This window comes from Schistocerca americana, chromosome 6 (genome assembly GCF_021461395.2).
Source record: "Schistocerca americana isolate TAMUIC-IGC-003095 chromosome 6, iqSchAmer2.1, whole genome shotgun sequence".
Classification (NCBI taxonomy): Eukaryota; Metazoa; Arthropoda; class Insecta; order Orthoptera; family Acrididae; genus Schistocerca; species Schistocerca americana.
In genome coordinates, this window is record NC_060124.1 from 55,691,449 (window position 1) to 55,719,257 (window position 27,809).

A 27,809-nucleotide genomic window follows, 5' to 3' on the forward strand; every position below is an offset into this window, starting at 1 on the left:
ACAGTCTGGAACCGCGCGACCACTAAGGTCACAGGTTCGAATCCTGCCTCGGGCATGGATGTGTGTGAGCTTAGGTTAGTGAGGTTTAAGTAGTTCTAAGTTCTAGGGGACTGAAGACCTCAGCAGTTATGTCCCATAGTGCTACGAGCCAGGTTCGATTCCTGGCTGGGACGGGGATTTTCTCCAGGGACTGGGTGTTGTGTTGTCCTGATCATCTTCATTTCATCCCCATCTACCCGCAAGTCGCCGAAGTGGCGTCAAATCGAAAGACTTGCACCCGGCGAACGGCCTACCCGACGGGAGGCCCTGGTCACACGACATTTTTTTTATGTTAATCTTCACAAAAAAGAGTAAGGTTTAGCTCACAATCGGTGAGCGGTGTGAGAAGCCGGTTAAAAACGTTCCTAACGATGTCTTACTGATCCCTGTATGTTTTGAATGTATTGAGAAAAGGGGTGATGGCTTGAGAAATAATACACTTTATCGACATTAAATTACGTTTTTGTTGCGGATACTGTAACAGCAGAGAGGGCAATTTGTTGTGGACCTACAGGCCACGTGCGGTCGTGTATTGGATTTCCGCACCACGACCCAGAGGAGATTAAGTACGGAGAGAGAGGAAATGAAGCTACTGGTACTGTGGGCAGGCAGGGAGTGAGGTGGCATTAAATTGCTATCGGAAGGGCAATAATCCACGAGGCGGTTTCCGCGCCGCCGGAGCGCTCTGACCGGCCGCAGCGATGTGGTGTGGTGTGGTGCGGCGCGAGCCCTGTGCGTGTGTGCGTGGCGGACCGCCCGACCGTGCGTGAGCGGCTGGCGGGCAGTCGCTGGGGGCCCGGCCACACGCCGCGCGAGTGTGCAGCCGCGCCTAAACACTGGGGACGCCAAACATCGCGCCGCGTCGCCACGCCGGGCAGCCTGCCAATTGCAGCCACATTCCTGCCGCCGCTGTTGCCGCCGCCGTCCCTTCTCCCGTCGCCACCACTGTATTCAAGCTGCGCTCTGAAATTTCCACCCGCGGCAGCGACTGGCCAGCGTTCGGTCGACCCTTGAAATGCCTTTGCTGGTACTAGAGTTGCGCTGTACCAAAACTACGGTTCGGCAGTTTGTGGTACACTTCATAAATAACGTAGTTAACGGTAGGACTGCCAGTAGTACATCTACATACATACTAAGCAGTCCACCATACGCTGCGTGGCGGAGGGTACCTCGTACCACAACTAGCATCTTCTCTCCCTGTTCCACTCCCAAACTCAACGAGGGAAAAATGACTGCCTATATGCATCTGTACGAGCCCTAATCTCTCTTATCTTCGTGATCTTTCCGCGAAATGTAAGTTGGCGGCAGTAAAATTGTACTGCAGTCGGCCTCAAATGCTGGTTCTCTAAATTTCCTCACAAGGGAACCTCCCCTCAGATTTTGTTATAAGTTGGCACAGTGGATAGGCCTTGAAAAACTGAACACAGATCAATAGAGAAAACAGGAAGAAGTTGTGTGGAACTATGAAAAGTAAGTTTGCGGCAGTAAAATTGTACTGCAGTCGGCCTCAAATGCTGGTTCTCTAAATTTCCTCACAAGGGAACCTCCCCTCAGATTTAGTTATAAGTTGGCACAGTTGATAGGCCTTGAAAAACTGAACACAGATCAATAGAGAAAACAGGAAGAAGTTGTGTGGAACTATGAAAAAAATAAGCAAAATATACAAGCTGAGTAGTCCATGCGCAAGATAGGCAATATCAAGGAGCGCCGTGGTCCCCTGGTTAGCGTGAGCAGCAGTTAAACGAGAGGTCTTTGGTTGAAGCCTTCCCTCGAGTGAAAAGTTTACTTTCTTTATTTTCCCAAAATTATGATCTGTCCGTTCATTCCTTTACGTCTCTGTTCACTGTAATAAGTTTAGTGTCTGTGTTTTGCGACCGCACCGCAGAACCGTGCGATTAGTAGACGAAAGGACGTGCCTCTCCAATGGGAACCGAAAACATTTGATCGCAAGGTCATAGGTCAACCGATTCCTCCACAGGAAAACACGTCTGATATATTCTATATGACACTGGTGACGGCATGTGCGTCACATGACAGGAATATGCTGTCGACCCACCCAACTTGTACACTTGGCGAACGGGTAAAAAGATTCTTCTACCTTGCCCGATTTAGGTTTTCTTGTGGATGTGACAATCACTCCCAAAAAGTGATGAAAACATAATATTATGTCACAAAAATTGCAACAAATGAATGCAACAGTTTCACAGTCGGCGCAGTTACCTCGCATCGGACGTACGGAAGGACAGATAATACTTGTCTGAAAATAAAAATTAAACTTTTCACTCGAGGGAAGATTTGAACCAAGGACCTGTCGTTCCGCAGCTGCTCACGCTAGCCACGGGACCACGGCGCTCCTGAGCTTACATTATTCTTGATGTTTCCTATCTTGCACATGGACTACTCAGTTTGTACATTTTGCTTATTTTTTACATAGTTCCACACAACCTCTTCCTGTTTTCTCGATTGATCTGTGTTCAGTTTTTCAAGGCCTATCCACTGTACCAACTTATAACTAAATCTGAGGGGGGTGCGATGGGAGGTTCCCTTGTCAGTAGCGATTCACGAAAAGAACGCCTTCTTTCCTCCAGAGACTCCCATCCGAGTTCCTGAAGCATTTCCGTAACACTCGCGTGATGATCAAACCTACTAGTAACAAATCTAGCAGCCCGCCTCTGAATTGCTGCTCTGTCCTCCCTCAATTCGACCTGACAGGGATCCCAAACGCTCGAGCAGTACTCAAGAATAGGTCGTATTAGTGTTTTATAGGCGGTCTCCTTTACAGATGAACCAAATCTTCCCAAAATTCTACCAATGAACCGGAGACGACTATCCGCCTTCCCCACAACTGCCATTACATGCTTGTCCCACTTCATATCGCTCTGCAATGTTACGACCAAATATTTAATCGACGTGACTGTGTCAAGCGCTACACTACTAATGGAGTATTCAAACATTACAGCATTCTTTTTTCTATTTATCTGCATTAATTTACATTTATCTATATTTAGAGTTATCTGCCATTTTTTACACCAATCACAAATCCTGTCCAAGCCGTTTGTATCCTCCTACAGTCACTCAACGACGACACCTTCCCGTACACCACAGCATCATCAGCAAACAGCCGCACATTACTATCCACCCTATCCAAAAGATCATTCATGTAGATAGAAAACAACAGTGGACCTGCCACACTTCCCTGGGGCACTCCAGATGATACCCTCACCTCCGATGAACACTTAACATCGAGGACAACGTACTGGGTTCTATTACTTAAGAAGTGTTCGAGCCACTCACATATTTGGGAACCAATCCCATATGCTCGTACCTTAGTTAGTAGTCTGCAGTGGGGCACCGAGTCAAACGCTTTCCGGAAGTCAAGGAATATGGCATCCCTCTGATACCCTTCATCCATGGTTCGCAAGATATCATGTGAAAAAAGGGCGAGTTGCGTTTCGCAGGAGCGATGCTTTCTAAAGCCGTGCTGATGCATGTTACTCCATAGTATATTGTACGGCCGGCCCGTGTGGCCGTGCGGTTCTAGGCGCTTCAGTCTGGAACCGCGTGACCGCTACGGTCACAGGTTCGAAACTTGCCTCGGGCATGGATGTGTGTGATGTCCTTAGGTTAGTTAGGTTTAAGTTGTTCTAACTTCTAGGGGACTGATGACCACAGATGTTAAGTCCCATAGTGCTCAGAGCCATTTGAACCATTTTTTTTGTATTGTACGTCTTTGCAGAATATAAATGGAATGTTATGAGTAACAAAAATTAGGTAATCGCATTACTTCTAAGCTTCCATGTAACCAGAGCCAACGTTTTCGATGCAAGTAAAATTTTTGTGCACAAATATAAAACAATATATTTAATAGTTGTTGTCTTTTGTACTCAACAGAACGTTCTTCACCATGATCAATGGCAAGACTTTCCTGATGTTACTGGCAGATACGAACGTTTTTGAGAATAATATATTCAGAACGAAGTACTGGCAGAATTGAAGCTGTGAGGACGGGTCTTGAATCGTGCTTGGTTAGCTCAGATGGCGTCAGTCTGCCGCGGACAGTGCTGCGAGGCGGTCTCACGCTTCAGACAAACCCCAAGCCGTTCGCGACATAACACCAGCAACAAAAAAACGTCAGATTATGAGGAGCTTTCTTGGAGAGTTTCCTAGGACTAATTAATGTATTTTGGCGTTTTATTCACTACAAAACCTTGGACACTCCAAAATTATGTGAATTAACCAGTAAAAATACAAACTGGGCTTGGGATGAGAGCACCCAAAAAGTTCGACACAGTTATACAAGCCTTGTTAGATGTACCTGTGTTTTCCCACCCTGACCTTTCTCGTGACTTTTGGATCCCCACAGACAGTTCAAAGACAGCTATTGGTAACATCTTTTTCCAGGAAGTTGAAGAAAACGACATTAAAGTCATTAAAATCATTGCGTTTGCCAGCTGTGTTCTGTCACCAGCAGAACGTAATTATTCCATCACAGCATTAGCAGTCGTTTGGGCTTTCGACGAATTTAGGCACTTTTGCTGGGAAGACGTACCACAGTATATACCGACCATCGCGCAGTACAGTTTATGATGTCTGCAGAATTATTATACTATCGGTTCTGCAAATGGACTTTGTTGCTGCTAGAATTCGGTATCACAGCTGTACACATTCCTGTTACACACAAAATTCTAGCCGAAGCTTTCTCACGGTGACTGGGAGGCTCTCAAGATGTCATTTACAGATTTCTTTCAGTCTAGCTTCAGATTACTATACATCCAGCAGGTAGCTTTCGAAAACTGTTTCTTCAGCCTTACACGACATTGCCACAGAGCAAGACTAAAATGATATATGGAACTATATTAAGAAACAGTAGCGTGAGGAAACTAATACTACCATCTGACACCATTACTTTGTGAGAAACAACATCTTGTTTAAACGACAGAAATCAGACAGCAATACTTGGCTAGTTTGCATACCAGAAGATCTAGTTAGTAAACACATATGGTACTTTCACTTGCGTTACCCTCACTTTGGACCACGTAAGTGCTATTACATGAGACAAACTTCTTATTTTTTTTAATATGGGAAAACGTATCAGTCATATTTTAATCAAATCTAAATTTTCCCGGTAAGCTAAATCTGATATTACTTCCCGTTATGCTCAGCTCTTTCCAATCATTCCTGTGAAACTTCGTCATTTAGCAGCTGTAGAGTTATATGGGCCAAAAACTACTGTAAGACATGGTTTTCTGTACATTTTTGTGACTGTTGGGCTCACGTCGAAATTTGTCTCTTTTCCATCTCTTCACGAGGCTACTGCCAGAACAGTTTCAGGAGCTCTTGTCATAAAACTTTCTCAATGAAGTGGGTCATTTAGACAAAGTAATTTCGGACAACAGCCCCCAGTTTCGTTCCAGCCATTGGAGTTACCTGCTACACAGTAGAAAAATTGAACCTATTTTTATCTCAAGCGATCATGCAGCTTCAAATCTGGCAGAAAGGGTCATGAAAGAAATAGGCAAAATATGCAGACTATATTGCCACAGCAAATACTCTGATTGGGACAGATACATAGACATTTTCAAGAGATCATTAATTCCTTACTGATGATTCCACGTTATTTTCCCCACACTATGCAAAAAGGCAAGCAGCCACCTGACAGAATACTTACGGGCACGAACAAATAATTGACAGAGACATTGCAAATATCAAAAAGGGAGCTGAAAAAAGGATACGTACGCAGAAGACACCTTGCAAAAACAGTGTATTCAAGATAGGTCAGAAGATTCTCATCAGATCTCATCGTCCTTCTCACAAAACCAAAAATAAATTTAAAAAAAAATCTTTTTACTATGGAACGATCCTCTTCGGAGTCGCCGTATTGTACATACTAACGCGTTTAGAAACTTTACATACAATGCAGTTCTGTGGATTATACCATGGCACATATGTCAAGCATTTCATTGAATGACCTTTTCTCCGACTATCCAATAACCTACACATTTTTTTTCTCTTTCTTATGATGTTTAGCGTTAAGACTTGTACCAGTTGTTCAGGTTACGCATTTTTTAGCAGAATGTCTGGTGCCATTTTTCATTTTTTTTATTTTCTACCATCTTGATGTATTAGAGATAACACAAGATGCCATTTTTAAAGTACGTTTTCAATAATAAGACTAACTATGTTTCCTTTATACTTTTCCTTGCACTCTCAAGATACCACTTTCTTTTTGCATATTAACATACGTTTTTAATAAGCCATTGAACTTAGTTTTTCCTATGCAGAACTATAATACAGATCTAACACATAAGAGCAATGTACAAAGATATAAAAAATGAATAATTTTCACCACCTTTGTGCACCATACAGAAAAAGAATTAATTGCAGGCAAGTTTTTGACAACCTTGATGATGAGCTTCAATTGATTTTAGACAATTTTATGTTCAATTATAATAAAAACAGCATAAAATGTTTTATTTTCAGGTAATTAATTGAACCAGGATGATGACATCGTAAAAATATTTGCAGATAGTCACAGGATCCTTTTTTTCCTTTCAGGTATTTATTACTTAAGAGATAAGTGAATGATTGTAGAGGTTTCCGAGATGATGATGATGCTTATAATGATGATGCTAAGAATATTTTGAGATGATTATTTGGTTTTTGAGGATAATGGTATGAGGTTTATGAGGATTTTATGGATCATTTTGGAGGAGTTTTGAGTAAGTGAGTGAAGCGTTACGGATATTGTAGGGACTTCTGCTTCTTTTGCTTATAAGATATCTGTGGAGTTATTTTGGTTTAGTGGATTAATCTGAGGTTAAGATAGAACAGGGGTAGATGTTTGTGGAAGGATACGCTTTGTAGATTGAGATTTTTCTTTTCCTGTGAATGAATGCAAATTTTCTTTGTCTTTACAACACATGATTGATGATTATGACAACTCAATATAAGTTATGGCTCATTTAAACCTTCTTTACAGCAAATATGGTTCGACCACCGCATTCTTGTTCAGTAACTCATAGTCGTTTAAGCAATTTTTTTCTCATGATGTTCAGTTACACTGTTTTTTCAGTTGCAATTGAATTTTTTTCTGTATATTTACCTGCGTATACGTCTAACGTGCTACTTTTTCTGATATGTTTCTTTAATTTTTCTGGGTATGCTACATTAAGTTTCTTCATTTTGTGTTTTGACTGACTGACGATGGACATTTTACGACAATTTCCTGTTTTCTTTCTTCACGACATAGGGCCCACATATCATAGTTATGTTTCGCAGTGAATAGCTGCTATTATACTATGTTGCACTGATACATAATGATCATTAGTTATGATGCACTTTGCTACACTTTGTTTATTGTGTGTTTTGTAGCATAACATTGCATTTAGCACTGTTACTTTCTTTGGATTAGCCGAGCGGTCTAAGGCGCTGCAGTCATGGACTGCGCGGCTGGTCGCGGCGGAGGTTCAAGTCCTCCCTCGGGCATGGGTGTGTATGTTTGTCCTTAGGATAATTTAGGTTAAGTAGTGTGTAAGCTTAGGGACTGATGACCTTAGCAGTTAAGTCCCGTAAGATTTCACACACATTTGAACATTTTTACTTTCTTTGCATCGCATTCTGGGTTACCTTTTCTTTACAGCCGTGCGCACGTTTTATAACCTATACTCAGCTTTTACCTTGTCCTCCGGAGTAATTTAATTAGGACTAAATTAGTATCGATGAGCTCAAATGGGTTATTGTAGTTTAAGAGAAATAAAAAGAATACGACGTGCAGTGCTAACTATATAAGAGTAAAGATTGCTGTGATTAATGATCTACACTTAAGACTAGAAATAATGTTCCTATCACAGCATATGCTAGTACGGATTACAGAATTTTGACGACGAAAGCGAAGTAACTGAAATACGTGAGTGACATTTTACAGAGGTTGAATGGAGAGAGAGAAATGATTTTTTTATGCAATGTGTTGATCAGGAAGCCTTTAATCTTACACATGAGACAACACACACATTTATTCAAAGATTTCAATCCTTTTTTTCGCTTCCCTAATCCAGTACAATTTGTTTTCCTCGTTTGGCCAAAATTTATTTTCCATTATTTAGTTTACCATGCAGTTTCATTTCTTGTACTATTATCAGCATGTATGCATTAAATCGTGTTTCATGTATTACCATGTGTTTTCTGTGTCTTGTGCAACTATATTATGATTATTCTAAAGTTGTATTACCACATCATTTTTTCATGTATTACAGTAAAATTACTGTAGCGATAGGTGAACATGTGAAGCAACATCTTAATGTAACTGCTGAAGCCTAGACCCGTCTCAACCCGCTTACTGTGATCAAGCTTTGGTCTCCTTAAACAATTTTAACCCCCAAATTCCCTTCAGTTACCAAATGAACGACTCCTTCATGCTTCAAGATATTTCTTCTTTTTTTCAAGATAAGCCATAAATTTATTTTCTCCACAATTCGTTTCAATGTCTCATTGTCAGTCCATCTATTACGCTGAATTATTCTATTACACCACATTTCAAAATCTTCTATTCTCTTCTTGGCAGAACTGTTTATCGCCCACATTTTACTTGCGTACAAGGTTGCAGTCCAGGCAAGTTCCTTCAGAGTAAAAAAATAAATTATATTGGCATTCGATGATAGTAAATACCTCTTTTTCAGATTATTTTTCTTATTATACGTCTACAATTTAAATCGACTCTGCTTCATTTATCGTCAGTTATTTTGCAGACCAAACAGCAAAATTCGTCTACTACCTTCATTACCTATTTCCTAAGCTAATTTCCTCAACACTGCATAATTTCATTCGACTATATTCCGCTACCTTTATTTTACTCTTGATTTTTTTTTTATAGCAAATGTATACTAGGGTGACAGGTTTCGGTTGATCAGGCAATCTTCAGGTATAAGGCCTTACATCGTTGCCGGCCAGTGTGGCCGAGCGGTTCAAGGCGCTACAGTCTGGAACCGCGCGACCGCTACGGTCGTAGGTTCGAATCCTGCCTCGGGCATGGATGTGTGTGATGTCCCTAGGTTTAAGTAGTTCTAAGTTCTAGGGGACTGATGACCTCAGAAGTTAAGTCCCATAGTGCTCAGAGCCATTTGAACCACAGCCACAGCCGTGTCTGCACTGATTCATCACTATCGAAGTAAAGTACTCGAAAGTGTTGTTTAAAGTTTGGAAAGATAAAAATCGGATGGGGTCAAGTCGGGACTGTATGGAGGATGATTGACAGTGAACCCAAGGTGTCGGGTTGTTGCAGATATCGCAGCGCTCGTGCGTGGTGTGGCGTTGTGACGGTGAAGAGAGGGTGCTGCATGTGTGACATAATCTCTTGGAAGCCGTGCTTTCAGATTTCTGAGGATCTCGCAGTACATCGACATTGTTACGTTACACGCCGTCATGTTACGCGCTACAGCTGGGAGCCCGCTAGCAGCATAGGATTGCAACTCTCTCCGAGAAGTGGGAAAGTCGACCGAGTAAAATGCGTAACATCTAGTACCACAACCGCACTTGAGAACAGAATAAAATTTCGGAGGCAATACTTTTCAGCACGCACTCGTAAATTTTATTGATCTTGATCACAATAGAGCGTAATAACGACTAGATGATAAAAGGTTCCCGTCAGCTGGCAGTCACCCCCAGCACTATGGGAAGAAGCGTACAAATTTCCTAACAGTTAATTCAAAAACCTCTAAACAATTTTTAAGAATATACAATTTTATAAAAGTATAAAGTAAAAAAACTTACACTTTTACCGTGTTATTTGTACCCAAATACTGTGTGAATCACCACATCGCTACTAAGCGTAGCTTTCTAACATCCAGACGCTGTTCAAAGAATAGCTGTTAGTGTATGAAACCAGTTGGAGACTAACCGCTGCACCTGCTTGCTCTCGACCACCGTAGTTAGGCAGGTATAGCTTACAAGTGACATACAAGCAGACACAATTACAACTGTGAGAAACTAACAGAAATTAAGGATAAAATTGCAAGAACGCACATCAAATTCGTAATCCCCATATAAATATAAAATTCACAAAACTGTGTTAAATTTACGTTAGAAAAGACTCGTAATTATCAGATGATACCTATTTAAAACAAATGGTAAACCAACAAATGTCATCTCCATATTTGGGAGAAAGCTGACAGCAACGGTGTTTTAATCTAATATCAGAATTATTGTTAATCGCTAGAGGTCGTCCACTGCAGCCATGGCCTCACCTTAATGCGGGCGTGCTTAGCAAGGCACATTTTGATTCACACTCTAAGGACTAAGGTGTGTGTGTGTTTGCAATCTCCATGTGGAACACATTCCCGATTCGGATTTTCCTGTCTGCCGGCGCATGATAATATTAATTTCCTAAATTTTTCACTGGTTAAATTAGTTCATCATAAATTTTAAAATTATCTGATTCAACTCACATTACTCGCTGAAGATTACCTCAGGAGAATTTTCCTTATATGATAAATTATCGATTTCACCATCAGACCCTCTCCCAGAGCATCTACACCTATATTCAGCAAGTCACCTTGCGGTACGTGGTGAAGAGTGCTTTGCGCACGACTGTCGTTTCTCCCTTTTCCGATACCAGTCGCGAATGGTTCGCGGGAAGAGCAATTGTCGGTACCCCTTTGTGTGGACTCAGATCTCTCTAATATTATCTTCATGGTTTTTCCGCGAGTTTTAGCAGGGGGAACCAATATATTTATTAACTCTTCTAGGAACATACGCTCTCGGAACTGCACCAATGAATCACACCATGATGCAGAACGCCTCAGTTGCAGCGTCTGCCGCTGGAGTTAGCTGAGGATCTCCGAGACTCTTTCGCACTTACTAAATTAACCCGCTCTTCTTTGGATCTTCTTAAATTTGTCACTTCTGTCTGGTACGGATCACATACTGACGAGCAATATGCAAGCTTTGATAGAACGAAGGTTTTGTAAGCTATCGCCTTTGTTGACGGACTACATTTCCTGCGATTGATTTTATATGGTTTTTTCACTCTAAATCACTTCGCCCGCATTTTTCTGTGTATTTTATGGAAGTAACTGCTTCCAGTGATACACTCATATTTTGTACATTAAGCTGCAGTGCGCAACAGTATCTAACGCCTTACGGAAGTGAAGAAACACAGCATCTCTGAGCGCCTGTATCTACCGCCTTCTGGGTCTCTTCGACGAACGGTACGAGATGGGTTTCACACGATAACTGTTTTCGGGAGCCAATGTTGATTCCTATAAAGGAAATTGGTATGCATGCGACAGCATGCGTACGTAATACATTCTAAAACGCCGTGCGTAAAAACGATGTTTTCTGGTGCTCAGACCTCAGGTTCTTTCAGTGATAAAAACAGTAGGGTTAAGGCCTTTGGATAGGGACCATATGTATACCCAACGTAAAGATTCTCTTAGTGTCACTATCCTACAGTACAGCGTCAAAGAGTAAATATTACAAACTTATTCCTGCTTAGGAAAATGGAGTAAATCGGTTGGTTCTTTTTGCATTTGATGTGATCTACAATGGGCTTGACGGGACTTCCGGAGGCACTATTAGTTCACGAGTGGTTCCTTGTAAAACCAAACAAATAGGTTCTTTTTTTTACTGTTCTTTTGATGCCATTGCGGACCAAAACCCAGTCCAGGATTTCAAGACGACTGTTCAAAGAAAATTACGGAATTTTCTAAGACATATTTCCAAGTGCCTGACGTCGAACAGTCTTGAAAATTTTTTCATATCTTTATCTGTTTTCGAGGTTCAAAGTTAACCTATTTGTAAACGTAAAATAAGCGCGAAGAAATGTGCTCAAAGTTTCTCCATTGTCATCTGGGAACCCCTTGTTGCAGTAATGAAGCATATGCAGAATATTTCTGCGCGTAAAACAGGAACGATGTGTAAAATTAGTATTGCGTTATTTGGTTTCACATAACTAAACTATTTAAATTTTACTGACCAATACATTTCTTTTCACACGAGTTACATGCCCTGCTGAGGGAAAATAAGAGAACCAGAGGAGAAATGCTCCTATTAGAGCACAAAAAAATGCTAATATATTTTGTTTATTTAAAAGGAACTGACTGAAAAGTGGCATACCAGCTGCCTCATTCTACATTCCTCAGTACCTTTAAAAAACTTTCCAAAAATTTCGGCATCCGAACATATTAGAGCTTTTTTACACTGAGAGAGGTGACAGCGGCAGAGGCAAAGAAAGGAAAAGTAATAAATACTGGAAAATAGTAGATAGTGCTTGTGTTACAAAAAGAGCGAAGGAGAAAATGGCAGTGTCAGGAAAAGAGAGGGACACATTGGAACACAGTTGACGGTACCCGAACAGTGCTAGGAATTGAGTGAAGGAGACAGTGCGGTGGGGAAGGGGGGACATTGAGTGAGAGTAGGTGAGAGCCAGTGATAATAGGAGACAAAATATATGACAGTGACCACGAGGAAGAGAGAGATCAGAGGTAGGAAGGCATGAAATAGTAGTTGGACAGACTCCTGTGTCACAGGAGACAATAAAATAGACACACAAAAATAATGATAACTAGCTGGTCTGTATGAGTGAGTGGATGGGCATGAGCGAGTTACAGCAATGAGTAGTGGATATGAGTCAGGTACAGTTATGAGAGCCTGTGGGAGTTTCATGTAAACTCCATGTTTAAAAAAGAGTGAATTTGCTAGCACGTCTAAACATTTTTGAGGAAAGCAGAATAAGACAACTAGTATGCCACTTTTCAGTCAGAGTCTTTTAAATAAACACGAATATATTCGAATTTTTTGTGCTCTGTTAGGAGCATTTCTCCACTGGTGTCGTGATAAACGAGCATAAAACATGTTCCAAAATTCTGTAAGGGACTGGCAAGAGAGACTAGGCATATAGTTTGTTGCGTCTGTTCGACGACACTTTTTGAAATGGCCTGTCTCTTTTCCTATCATCAGGAACACTTCGCTCATTCACATACCTGCGGTACGTTGCTGCAAGAAGAGGGGTAAGTTCTTTCGCATACTCTAACTTCTTCTGAGATCCCGTCAGGTCCAGTGTCCTTTCCTCTGCTGACAGATTTCAGTTGCTTTTCTAGTCCATGGTCACTTATTTCGATGTCGTGCGGTGATTTAAAGGAGGTACTACGGTAAGATCTTCTGAAAAACAGTTTTCGAAAAGGACCTTTATCATCTCGGCCTTCTCTTCGTTGCCGTTATGGTCACAGAGTGAACACATGGCTTCGATCCGTTTACTGATTAATATCATTTGATACGGACTTATACGGTGAACTGTCCACTCAGTCCTCAGGTCGAAGCTTAACAATCATTATGAAAGGTGAAAATGAAACTACTTTCTAAGCTCCTCGTATTAATAACAAGTGTAGATGGCACCAAATTCGGTAACGAGATCGGTGAGCGCTTACGTCACCGGCCCAGTCTGACGGCAGGGAAGATTCAGCAGAGTTGCCTTTAGATTGCATGGCTGCCACCAGCTGCATCACGCGCAATCTCGGCTGTTTCGTGTCTGGACGTGAAGGCTGCGTAGGCTCCTTCATTGCGGCGGAACACAGCTTGTTGTGCGAAATACCCGTCTCTATGGCGTCAACGCGCGGAGTGGGCGAACCGATTTTGCTTCCAGCTTGCGAGCATAAAGTTCGTAACGGCAGGACTCGATGAACGGTTGTACAGCTGCAGCAAGTCCGTTCGCTCTCTTAGCTCCCTCTCCGTCTGGCCGGTAATAGCGGTGGTGTGGATAGCGCCTGGCGTAGCGAGAGGCAACAAACGCCCACGCGCTGCCTCCTGTAATAGGCAACGACGCCCGGCACAGCCTTCTATAGTAGTGCTGGATGTACAGCGGAGCTGTGTAATACACCCGTTCGTCTCAGTTCTCTACCACTCCTCAAGAGAAGCTGCCGTCAGCAATTTAATCCGAACACGTCCCAGTTCCCAAATCATATGAATCAGTAAATCGACCATTCAACTGCAAAAGCTGTAAGAGCTTGATAATTAAGTCGATTATTTTTAGATGGTCCCACACCTAAAAACGGTATGTACGAGAAAAACGCAAAAACATATTGTAATATTAAGCTGTTGGTCTCAGATCAACTATCGCTTTCCATCATTAATGAATAGTATTTGCTGTATACCATTTCTTAATACTAAGGATGTTATAAGCTTACGAAGTGTGTTAAATAATTGATGTCTCAGGAGAAGAAACCAATATCCACGGATAAGACAGCAACGAACATTTGCAGCAGGAAAAAGAGAGCTCTAAATTACTTGCTTAAGAGCTGCAAGCACTTTTTCGTATCAGATGTTGTCAAACAAATCGCTTCTGCTGCAAGCCCGTTGCTTTCCATATTTCCAGAGTAGATGGCGTGGAGCAAAACAAGGAAAAAATGTCTAGTAAACCTTAAGAAAAGAATGGTTCAAATGGCTCTGAGCACTATGGGACTTAACAGCTATGGTCATCAGTCCCCTAGAACTTAGAACTACTTAGACCTAACTAACCTAAGGACAACACACAACACCCAGTCATCACGAGGCAGAGAAAATCCCTGACCCCGCCGGGAATCGAACCTGGGAAGCCGGGCGCGGGAAGCGAGAACGCTACCGCACGACCACGAGCTGGGGACTAAACCTTAAGAGCTATGAGCATTTGTTCAGTAGAAAAGATGTGTTTCGCAGTAGCGAAGCTAAATAAGTGCTCGCAATTCTTAAGGTATGCACTTTAGAGCCCATGATTGCTGGACTTTTTCCTTGTTTGATCCCTACTATTAACCATTCCTTCTGAGACACCATGTGTATATAGTTTAGCAGTGACTCAAGAACTCTGTCTTTTATGGATCGGCCGGCCGGGGTGGCCGAGCGGTTCTAGGTACTACAGTCTGGAACCGCGTGACCTCTACGGTCGCAGGTTCGAATCCTGCATCGGGCTTGGATGTGTGTGATGTCCTTAGGTTAGTTAGGTTTAAGTAGTTCTAAGTTCTAGGGTGCTGATGACCTCAGAAGTTAGGTCCCATAGTGCTCGGAGCCATTTGAACAATTTTTTTTATGGATCGAATTCTTCAGGTTTCGTCTTAAGCAAAACCAGGTAATTGCATGTTGGCTATACAGTGGATATGCAGCTTATACATATTACGACATCTAGGATGCGTATTTCATTCTTGAGGATCCTCTTTCCTCGAAGAATGTCATCACCATCTGTCGAAATCAAAAAATTCCTTCATTTTCACATGTGTACTGTAAATTTGTTGTTCTTAGCACTGTTATCAGCATTGTGCCCTTTCAAACTGTTCTTTGTCCTTCAGAAGTCATGAAAATGTAGTATTCGTATGTCATCACCAGTTGATAGAGGCCACCAAAGCATAAAATTACGTGTACACTCTTGGAAGACTAAAAATCGCAGCAATATTAAAAGCAGGTGGCCCTTTCCGACTGAATTTTTACCAAGGAAAATCGCCAAACAGCTGTAGATTTTGAGCAGCTATTTTATTTTAATTTGACAACCAGTTTCGGCATTTCATTATCACATCTTCAGGTCCTATATGCACCTCACGTATAGACAATCAGATGTATCGATATTAACATACTGAAGCCTTCAGTACCTGGATACCGTGAATTCGTTATTCAGGGTGCCCTTTTCCACGACAAATCATCGAAGTCGACACCTTCCTCCTGAATGAAACCTTTCTCCAGCCCCACTATACTGTACGTGCCTCTCCCTATATCCTCCACAGGACGTATGCACCTGGCCCCTGAGTGCAGGGTGGAGTCGCCATCGGGCACCTTAAGCACATCTCTGTCCAGCCGCAACCCCTAATCAATAGCCCCAACAAACACCGTACAATCAACGTGTTTTTCTCCTTCCTCACCGTCACCTGCGCCACCATCTATGTCCGCTCCACTGCTCCTATCCCTATGACTTCATCACCCACGTTGACTACACCTTCTCTACCTACGTGATTGCCGCTCCCCTGCCGCCCATCGGTGGTAGCATCACTTCTTCCTCACGATCCAAGGTGACCTTGGTCCTCATCCCCAGCACACCTACCCTGAAAGCAACACCACCCCCGATGTTGTCATTGCCTCTGCCAACCTACTTTGGCATATCGCCATAGACATGTTTAAAACCACAGGTAGCGACCACCTCCCTGTCCTTCTCATCATAACGTCTGCTCACCACCCACCTCCGGCTCCCTGCCCTGCACCCCCTCCCAAGGTAGTCCAAGACTACCATCGTGCCAACTGGAATGCCTACCAGGAATCCATTGCCACCCAGGTCAAAAGCCACCCTCTTACCTATCACCATCCAGACGACATCCTCCACACCTCGTCCTTCCTTCAGAAGGCCATTACTGACGCCGTGGAGGCCCATGTTCCTACTAAAAACATCCACCCCCACGGTCCCACTCTCCCTCTGTGGATTGTCCTCCTCCTCTGCAAATCTCTCCACCACTATCAATCCTTCTTGCCCACTCATGACAGGGTTACACTCTACCACCACCAGCAAATTCAGCACACCTTCGGAACCTCATTACAGCAGATCAATGGCAAGACTGGCGCCAGACCTGTACATGACTCAACGCCACCCTCCCTATAAACGCCTCCAAGCATTGGTCTTCCTTCCATGGTCTTACTGGTTTCCATTCTGCCCCCCATTACCCCCTTCTCCATAACGACTGCCTCCTTCCCAACAACCTCAGTAAGGCCAACCACTTCTTCCCACCTTTCCGAGGTCTTCTACATCACTGATGACACTCACTTTCATTATTCCCTTTTTCCCACCATCATCGAACATGCCGATACCTCGGTCGCTCCACTCGTCCCCAGTCTCCAGTACTTGGGGCAGTTACCCCCTCTGACATAAACATTCCAATCGCAGCACAAGGCATTAAACTAATCCTCCAGTCGAAATGCAACATGGGCCCTGGTCACGACTGTGCCACCTACCACCACCTCAGAGGAAGCCCCTTCTCCTTCCCGACCGTCCTTGCCGATTTATACAACGTCATTCTCTCCACCAGCTTCTACACTGACCCGTGGAGGACTTCCCACAAATTCTTGTCCCAACAAGCCGCCTTTTTATCGCTTCTTCCTATCGTCCCATCTGCCTCACCTCCATCTAAGGAATCCATCCTCCCATCGTATCCATCATCACCTTAGTCAACACCACCTCCACCCCCCTACCCAGTGTGGCTTCCGACCCTCCTTCTCCACCAAAGATCAATTCCTTAAGCTTGTCCACCTTCTCTCCCTCCAACTTAACTCTCGTCGCTCCATCAGTTTTGTTTCCCTGGGCAATGCTTACAACTCTGTATGGCATCCCAGTCTCCTCTTTTAACTCCAAATGTACGCCCTGCCTAACTATTTTTCCCATCTGGTCACTTCCTTCCTCTCACACTGTCCTTCCTATGCCACCCTCTACAATACCATTCCCATATATTTTATCCCACCGCTGTCATCCCACAAGGCTCGTCCTTTCTGCTCTCCTATATCTCCTGTACATGGCTGATATGACCAAGCCACACCCACCTGTACACCTTCTCCAATATGCTGATGACAGCGCCCTCCTGGCTCTCTATCCTACCGTTCAACTGTCCCAACGCACCCTGCAAACCCACGTTGACCAGTTCACCACTTGGTGCAACCAGTGGTTCATTCACATCAACCCCTCCAAGAACCTGGCAATCACCATCGGATGCATCACCTGCTCCTTCCACCTCCATGAATTCTACCTAACCATTTATGATCATCCCATTCAGACCACCCCCAACCTTGGCCTCACCCTTGACTGTCACCTCACCTGGACCCCTCGTCTCCTGACCATCCAACAGAAAGCCCATACCCACCTCTGCCTCCTGAAACTTCAGCCCGACATGGGGATTGCATAATTCCATCGTTCTCCACAACTACAGATCCCTCATCTGTCCTACCCTCTGTTATGCCAACGTTGCCTGGATCTCCACACCCCCTACATTTAAAATACCCTTCAGATCCTAGAACGCCCCATCCTCTGCCTTTCCTTGCATATCCCATCCCCACATGGCTCCTGTAAGACCTCATTCTCTTCCCCCAACTCCTCCTTTTCCTCCACCATATCTGTATCCTTTAAACTGTGTCTGCAGGCTTGATCCCCCCAACACCTGGTGTCCTCCTTCCTCTCCAACCCCCCCCCCCCCCCCGCCCAATTGCTGTCCATCATCGCTGCATCCCTCACTCTCTCCACCTCCACACCCTCCATCTCCTTAATCAGGACAACTTCCAGCACCTCTCCATCCTGGATTATGTCTGCCCTTCCTACCAACAGTAACCTGACCATGTTCCCCCCCTCCCCAGGGCCCCCCATTTTCCTCTTCTCTCCTTCCCCCAGAGCAGTTTTACCTCCCCCCCCCCTCCGAGACTCTACACCTCTTCCTCAGCTGTTTCCCTCTCCCATCCTTCCCTCCCTGGCCGTCTTCCTTGCGCCCCCCAACCTGTATCCCCTCCCCCCCCCCCCGTAGCACTGTCCGTTCATGGCCACCTTTCTTTCCTTCTCCCTTGTATCCTCCCAGTTTGTTCTTCGTCGTCAGTGTGCTATGTCAGTGTTGTGTTCGTTACTGTTCTACAGTGACTTCAAGTGCTGTGATTTTAATTGTGTGCTGGACTTGTACATAGTGTTGCTGTCTGTGATTGTTTTATGATACGCCGACCATCGCAACTTTTATGCTCGAGCCGTACTTCACCTTGTGTTCTTTTAATCGTCACAGTATGTAGTTGTTTGTGTACACTACTTTTTTAGATTTTTATCTCCATTTTTACAGTCACCCCCATTTTTATGCTATCTTCCATTATGTTACTCCATTTTCATATCTCTGTTTCGCCGTATTTTCTCCTTTATGTTGTTCTAAATGTGTCCCTGTTATGTACTTACTGTCTCTTGGCTGAAGAGCTGCGCCTATGCTGCTGCCAGCCCACCTCAGATGGGGAAGTGAAATTTAATAAACAAAAAGAAAAAAATCATCCTCATTACTCGTGGCATATCGCCAAGCACCGTAACAGTTCGAGAGTGGTCTGCATCTGCACTGAAGTGATCAGTTGGTCGTCCTCACCTTAATTGTACATGTCGTGTCTGTTCTTTCGGAACAGAAGACCCGTGTACGAATCCCCATCCGGCGCAAATTTTCAAGTTTTCCCATTAATTTACATCAATGCTATTGCGCATTGATGTAAATTAATGTCATCAGTTCCTTTGTATATAGACTTACACTTCGCAGGAATGCCCTCTTTGTCTGTGCTAATCTGCTTTTTAGGTTCTCCTTGCTCCGACTGCTGTGTACTTATTTGCTCGGAAAGTAGCAGATTCCTTTAACTTCATCTATTTTGTGAACACCAACTTTGAAGCCAGCTTCGTCACTTCCCTTGTTTCTGTTACTCCTGAAAGGTGTCTGTTCATTCAGCCCTCTCCCCCTTCCCCCTCACCATATGGACGACGTATTTTTCGCATCGATCATGGAGAGCACTTTGCCTTTGTTTTCCAACGTTGATCGATTTCGATATTTATCTCTGCTAAATGAGAAATACTTGAACGTCCCTACACAAGCACCAATTTATCGGCCGTCCAACCAATTTCATGGCAGCCTGCACACGTCGAAGCCTGCTGCAGCCAGCAATTACAGCGCCGCCCTGTTGTGATTTTTTATCTTAAGTGCGCTGAGTTGATGTTCTGCGAGATCCCGCTAGGTTTTATCCAGAAGCAAGAACAGTGGTCTGCCTCGGCTATTTTAGAGGTGATAAGTCCCTAAAAAAAGGAGGGAAATCTGTTGGAAGGAAGTGGCTAATGCAAGGAAAGAAATTTACCCACGTTCTGTTGCTTAAGCAATTGGGAGTCAACGGTTTTCGTAAATACCTAAGAGTAGATGAAGCACACTTTTCGGAGCTGCTGAACATTACCAAACCATTCTTAACGGAAATGAATATAATCGTGAGAGAGGCTGTAAGCTGCGACAAGAGGCTGATAACCAGTGGCAGAAGTTAAGAAGAGCTCAAATTCACTGCTGTTGTGTCTCCCAATAATTATTAACTAAAATAATTCCTGAAACCTGCAACGTTGACTGACGAAACACATCAGTGTTGAGCAAAATAAATAAAATAAAAGAAGTTCACTTAAAAGTTATTAATTTATTTGTGTATGTAGCATGAAAATGACCTATAAGTGTAAGAAACTCACTTCAAATTCGAAGAACGAAAACTACACATAGTGATGACACACATCATCTAATAAATACAACAAATTCATAAGAAATGAAGCATTTAACATCTGTTAAAACTGTAAAAAGTGTCCCACACTTTGCTCTTCATACCAGAGGGTTTGGATACAGACTGGACCTTTTTAACGCTTATAACAGTGAAGCAAGTATATTTTATGAATTAATGTCCATTGAATACTAATATTTCTGTTTTTAGATTCCATTTCCGATACGTATCGGAAGTAAAACCTAAAAACAGAAATACATAAGATCGACGGGCTTCTATTCTCTTCATGTGCCACACGAAACCATTATGGGTTCGTTAAAAAAAATGCAAAAATTTTTGATTTCTTTCTTCTATATTGCTATAAGTCACAGAGTGCCAACAAAAACCTGCAGCTCTTAAATTTATGGAGAAACTTTTTCCCTGAAGTTTCGTCCGTCTAGCACCCTGACATGTATATATGAACAACATTTAATCTCGCGCGCAGTGACAAAAGACGAACTTTTGTTGGGCGGTTGGAATGACAGCGCTATACATGGCACAACTTGTTGGGTGGGGGCGTGGAGTTCGGGTAACCGTCCGACATCCCGACAAGGAAAGTTCATCGATCGGTCAGTCAAAGATCCTACACAGGTCCAATGTGTCGGTCTTTAGGATGGTTTTTGGAGTCGGTAGGTCAGCCAATGAACTGCTGAGCTGTGGTCATGCCACGTCAGCACAAAGAATCGTGGGGGGAGGAGGGGGGGAGACGGGGGGAGAGACAAAGAGAGGAGGGGGGGCAGTTCTACAGAGTCAGCCAGTGTGGTCAGACTTGGGCAGTTCAGTGTGTATTAGTGTCAGTTTGTGCGAAAGTTGTACTGGGAAATAATCGTGCTGGAAAATAATTGTTTAAAAAAATTGATAAAATTCTAGACTAATGCCACTGCCGTACTTAGTATTTCGTGCAGGAATGTTGTCAGCGCTTGTCGTGGGTACAGAAAGTATCAGTTGTTAGTGTTACTTAGCCAATGAGAGAGCAGCAGGCACACGACGTGCTCCGAAGTAATCCATTCGGAAGTAGTTGTTTCAGTCTCAGCTATTTCAAATGTGCTAGTATCGGCAAACCAAGGACACTGTCGCAACTGGTGACATATACGAAAAACAGTGAAATATTTCTCTGTTCTGTGTTGCTACGCAACTGATCTGCACAAGCACACTGAGAAGGGGAATCAATATTTTTTTATTATATCACGGGAGAAGGGAGGTGGATCGATGTTCGTTAATAAAATCATGGAGAAAGGTATTAATAAACACTGATTCACCTACCTTCTCCCAATACTGAATTAAAAAAACATTGATCCACTTACGCAGAGAAGCGGCTTTTGCTACAACTCTAGATGATTCCACGCACACAAAGCTTTGACGTAAGTTATTTCACCACCACGTTTGATACATTTTCGTGTCTGTGCAATCAATCCACCATACGTGCAGCAACGCACGATGTCGCCGAGTAGAACCGCATCACATCAGTCAGTCCACTGTATTACATTCGCTGCCATATTCACAAATTATTTCTCTCGAAACTCACTACTGCACCGAAAAAAAAACGGCAAGAAGACAATAATTTCACTTTCGGATCTAGAAATACATTGCCTCTGTTCTCGGCTCTCATTGGTTATGGTGAAGAATCGTCCCACTGGCTGCGCGAAATTGGCGCGTTGACAACCTACGAGCAGTAGATAACTATCGTTGTGACTATTACTGGCCCTGATCTAGAATTTAGGCAAAAATTCGATGCGTTGCACCGTTAGTTACGTAGCACTGAAGTTAGCCATCAAGCGTCGTGCACCCAAGTTCAAGCAAGAGCACGCGCTAAAATGTACTGCGCAGCCATCTGTGGATCCGTGAGTTACCAGTTATTCAAATGTTCATTAAAAATTAATGTGCCTTTTTCGAAGGTAATAAATATAAGAAAGGTGTGCAAAAGCTACGTTTGTTCCGTTTGAGGAATCCAAACTAACTCTTTAGCGATACTCTGGCAGGCTGCTTGAATCTGTGAGCGCAATGACCTCGCTGAAAATTTCGATGCCAAATAACTTGAAAGCGGTGCAGTGTTTTAATTTCTTACGCATTTTTCAGCAAAACCTACCCTGCAACACCTGTACAAGCTTTTCAGACTGTTCATGACCCCTCGGTGTGTACTGGTGGCTGTTTACGGGGGACTGGAAAGTCAGATGCATGTCTATACAATTATTAGACTAAACCATTAACGGACGCCACACACACTGGCATTACAGAAGTGTCCGATTCCACCCTTCTCCTTTGGCCACTGACACCATCAATATGGCGGAAACGGCTACTTGAAGGGTATACAAAATGACGACATTAACGTAACTACATACACATGCCAACAAACAAGAACAAAAACAAAAATGACAATAACGTCAAGCTAATGGGACAACCGCGGAAAACTGGGATTTAGGGCGGGGACAAGCTAAATATGCAACAATAAAAAAAACACGGTACCATCCCAAACAAATACCAAAAAAAATTAATTCACAGCATTTCGCTACACCAACAAAACCACTGCCCGAGAGGTCAACGGATGTGTCCGATTCCTGTAGTTTTGTTAGTGCGTATGCTGTAAATTAATTTTTTTATATTTGTTTTGGGATAGTGCGGTGTTCTTTTATTGTTGTGCATTTAGCTTGTCCCCGCACTAAACCCTCAATTTTCCGTGGCTGGCCTGTTAGATTCATTTTATTTTTGGAGTAAGACGTGTTAGTTTTTTTGGTATCGATAGCTGCAGTTGAGCTAGTTCTTTCTTGCTTTCTTTGAAGATAGTACACTACCAGCATTTTTTTATCATTGATTTTCTTTGCCTTGAATTTTAATCCCGCTCCCGAACTTTTCTTTCATTTTTGTCACTGTTTCTCCGATTACGATGTACAGATTAAACAGCAGTTCGTTCTCGATCTCGTATCTGATTTTCCCCTCCTGGTTTTTGCAAATACGCTATATCCCCTTCCGTCCTTATAGCTTACACGAATTTTCGTGTAAATTTCGTTCATCTTGCATCATTTTACATCTTTGAATACTTTTTATAGGTCGCCAGATCCTTTGAGCGTGTCTTGATTTTCCTTCGGTCTTGCTTACATTATGAAAGTCAACGTCAGAACTACCAGTCTGGTTCCTCACCTTTCCTGAAGCCAAACTGATGATCAAACAAATTCTCAATTTCCTTTTCAAATTTGAATGAATGAGCTGACAAGCTGAATGTGCAGCAATTTTTGCATTTACAGTGTTATATGAATGATATTTTTTTTTTCAAAAGTCTGTTAAGTCTTCAGACTCAGATTCCATAAGCCAACCTCAGTAGTCATTTATTTGTTTCTTCCCCCAATGATATTAGAAATTACACCGAATGTTTCATAAGTATTGTAGTGTTCCTGCTAAGCACTCAGTAATAGCTAAAAGACAATCTAATCGTGGGATGGAGAAAATTATACAGACATACGGCATATGCGGAGAAATGCCTCCATTTAATAAATTAAGTTCTGTGGTGGCCATTATGAATAGGATGGACAATAAAATAATTTTACCAGAAATATGAGAATAGCCTTTCAAGAAATATACAGTTATTTTCTTACCACACGACACAGTTCAGATTTTAGTAAAGTGATGTTCGGACTGTCTGCATAAACATTTGCATCCCTCTTGTTAAAGAGCAGAACTATTTTCCCTTCAACCGTGACCTACAGAGACAGGAGGCGGTTGGTGAGAGGGGAATTTAGGACCAAAAATTCACACGACCATCAACTCACTGTCAGAGTAAAACACGTATTTTACACCGCATGTTCGCCCCCCAGGGGTCCACAACACTTTTATGGATATGTGCGTGGCGATCACGGGACCCCGAGCTAGATCAGCTATCTTTCCTTTCTGGGCTGCATACCTTCTCTTCCCACATCCCTCCCTGTCCCTGAACCTTCCCCCTCCCCTTCCCCTCCCCTTTCCCATCCCTTCCCTTCCTCTTCTCCCTCTGTTTGAGAGTATGTTTTGTGTCTATGTCTGGAGGCAGACACTTACGACTGTAAGACGTGGTTTCTCTTCTCTTCTCTCTACACTGTAAAGTCTCTGTCCTCACTTCGTCCTTCTCTTTTCCTTGATTCTTCTCTTAACCTTCTTCTCTGCTGCGGTGATTGAGACCTCTTCTCTTCTTTCCTTTTCTTTGTTCCTCCCTTTTTCTTTCTTCCCTGTGTGTGTCTGAAGGCTGACCCATGCATTCCCACGCATAGCTGGTGACGGGGTAACGCGTAATTCCTCAAAAAAAAAAAAAGGCTCTGAGCACTATGGGACTTAACATCTGTGGTCATCAGTCCCCTATAACTTAGAACTACTTAAACCTAACCAACCTAAGGACACCACACACATCCATGCCCGAGGCAGGATTCGAACCTGCGACCGTAGCAGTCGCGCGGTTCCGGACTGAGCGCCTGAACCGCTAGACCACCGCGGCCGGCGTAATTCCTCACCCCGTGTAGACAATAGGACACGTACGTACTCCCTGGTAAAGGCCAGGCCCAGGGAGGGGTAGATTACCCAAGCTGGTACCTTCAGAACGTGCCGATTGGTCCCTCCGTCCGTTTCTCAGGAGGTATGACCTGATGTGTGGACAATGACCTAAGGTGGGAGTGCCCTCAGAGAAGGCCCCCTCAGAAGGAGCGCGGCATCGGAGACGCCAGTAATCATGGGGGATACTTTCGCAATGGTTCCCTCTACTTCTTCTGCCCACAAGAGAAAGTTAGATCAGTCTGGGACACGGACAATTCTTCTATCAGTGCCAAAGTTCGTAGATGTTTTTCGGTTTGACGAAGGTCAAGACTTCTCCACAGTCAACCCTTTCATTATTCAGATAGTTTCAACGCAATTGCAGGCCCTGTGAAGTCTTGTTCCCACCTCGTTGTTCGAAACAGACACTGCCCTCCAGCCACAAACATAACTTCGAACTACATTGCTACACACCTTCCCTATCCAGGTATAAGAACACCGAACATTAATCCATCACACGGGGTGGTTTTTATAAAATTACTTGACGAATTATCGAATGAGGACATTCAACAATACCTGTCTGATCATGGCGTAACGGCCGTACATTGCGTCATGAAACATGTTGACAAAGAATTGGTACCAACCCGTACTCTCTTCTTGACGTCTGACTGCGTTCAGCTTCCAAAATTAAAGCGGGTACGAGATCATTTCAGTTCGCCCTTACAACCCCAACCCTATGTGCCGGCCGCAGTGGTCTCGCGGTTCTAGGCGCGCAGTCCGGAGCCGCGCGACTGCTACGGTCGCAGGTTCGAATCCTGCCTCGGGCATGGATGTGTGTGATGTCCTTAGGTTAGTTAAGTTTAAGTAGTTCTAAGTTATAGGGGACTGATGACCACAGGTGTTAAGTCCCACAGTGCTCAGAGCCATTTGAACCAACCCTATGTATTGCTATCCGTGTCAGCGGTTTAATCATACCAAGCAGTCATGTTCCACTACTGTCAAATGCGTTACATGTGTGAGGGATGCCCATGAAGCACATTGTCCACCTCCATCCCTTCGTTGCATCAACTGTATGGGCGTCCACGCTGCTTCCCTTTACAGATTGTCCTATCTTTAAAGATGAACGTATTGCTCAGGAAATCCGAGTGAAGGAGAATGTGTCTCCATTTGCTGCTCGTAAGTTATTCGACAGTAGAAATCCCACTATGCTCCCAGCGGGTAAATATAGCATTGTCTTCGCCTCTCCCCGACCTACAAAAGAAGTAGCCACAGATACTTTCGATCTTACCTTTAGCGCCACAGTCGTCAGATCGTCCAGCCCAACGATCGCCCGTTCAACCTCTCCACTATCACCAGCTCACTTTAACGCTCAACCTTCAACGGCTCCTGCTAAATCATGGGCCCCATAATCGGACACCCGGGCTTCCAAAAACGAACCTACTCGCGAAGATTTCCTACGTACCCATCGACTCCTCCCTCTTCTCAACGTCCTGCTTTCTAGAAGGCTCTTAAGAAACAAAGTTCCTCCCCTTCTCCGCCATGTCGCGTCTCTTCTACAGCGCCACCCAGCAGTAGCCACACACGCCCGTCTCCCGTTTCGCTAAGATGTCAGCCGATCAACCAGCCGATCGCTGGTAGCAGGAGCTGCCCCCGAACAACCTATGGATCAGGATTTTCTGCCTTTAGCTGAATTCCATTCCATGCCATCAGCCGCCAGTTCTCAGCAGTCGCTGAGCTGACGGCAACTGTGGTGAGATTTTTCTCTTTCCTGTCCACCCTATGTCAATTATCCATTGGAATATCCGCGGAATTTGCTTCAATCGGGATGAGTTGTCAATCCTCTTACGATCGTACTCCCGGCTCGTCTTCTGTCTTCACGAAACAAAGCTACATCTCAAAAATCACTTTGTTTTCCCTCATTTTGTTTTCCCTTCGGTTTGATCTCCCCTCTGTTGATGGCACTTTGGCACATGGGGGCTTATGATTCTTCTTCATGATACTACCGATTATCACCCAATCCCCTTAAACACTTTCTTCCAAGCTGTCAGTGTATGTCTTTCCCTTTCTGGATACTCCTTCTCTCTTTGTACCATATATATTCCATCATCCACACCATTGGCAAGAGCCGATCTCCTTCATCTCCTTGGTCAGCTCCCACCCCATCTATTTGCTGGTTGGGGACTTCAATGCCGACCACCTGCTCTGGCGATCTCCGCGTCCTTGTCCGAGAGGCTCCCTATTGATTGACCTCTTCCACCAAGCGGATCTAGTTTACCTCAGTACGGGGGAACCTACATTTTTGTCTGCCTCCAAGTTAGACTTCTCTCATTTGGACCTTCTGGTTAGAACTGTTCACCTACCTCGGCGCTTTGAATGGTTCCCTCTTGCTGATACACACTAGAGTGACCATTTTCCAAGTGTCCTTCGATTACAGCCACAGTTGTCACCTATGAGCCCAAACCGCTGCAAGTTTTCCCAAGTCGACTGGGCTCTTTTCTCCTCTCTAGCAACGTTTGATGATAGTCCATTTCCTAGCATCGACGATCAGCCGCGGAACGTTCCATACCCCGTATCTCCCCTTTTCCCAGGCGCCCACCAGTTACTTGGTGGAACAAGGCGTGCCGTGATGCAATACGCGAGTGCAGACGTGCTCTTCGCGTTTTCCGCCACCATCCTACGTTCGCGAACTGTATCCGCTGTAATCAGTTACGTGTGCGATGCTGTCGCATCATCCGCGATAGCAAGAAAGCAAGCTGGTACTTCTTTACCAGCTCCTTTAACACATTCGATCCCTCATCTATAGTTTGAAGTCGAATTCGACAGTTATCTAGCACATCTAGTTTCTCCCCTATTTCTGGCTAACTGTCGCGCAAGATACCTTAGTGGACCCAGTCGCAATTTTGCTGAGATTTCGAGGTCTTCAAATTACCCGCCAGCCTATCTCCTGAAGAAACCAGCAGCAGAAGTGCGACCTCTTGCTTTCTCCTCTCGAAACCGCGAAAGCTATAATACTG

At 43.8% G+C, this 27,809-nt stretch overlaps 1 protein-coding gene across 1 annotated transcript in view; it reads right to left on the reverse strand.

The window, feature by feature from the left end:
- Nucleotides 1-27,809, reverse strand: part of LOC124619954 (neuropeptide SIFamide receptor-like) — a 657,708-nt gene that overhangs the window by 407,228 nt on the left and 222,671 nt on the right. The gene's annotated exons all lie outside the window — the stretch shown is intronic.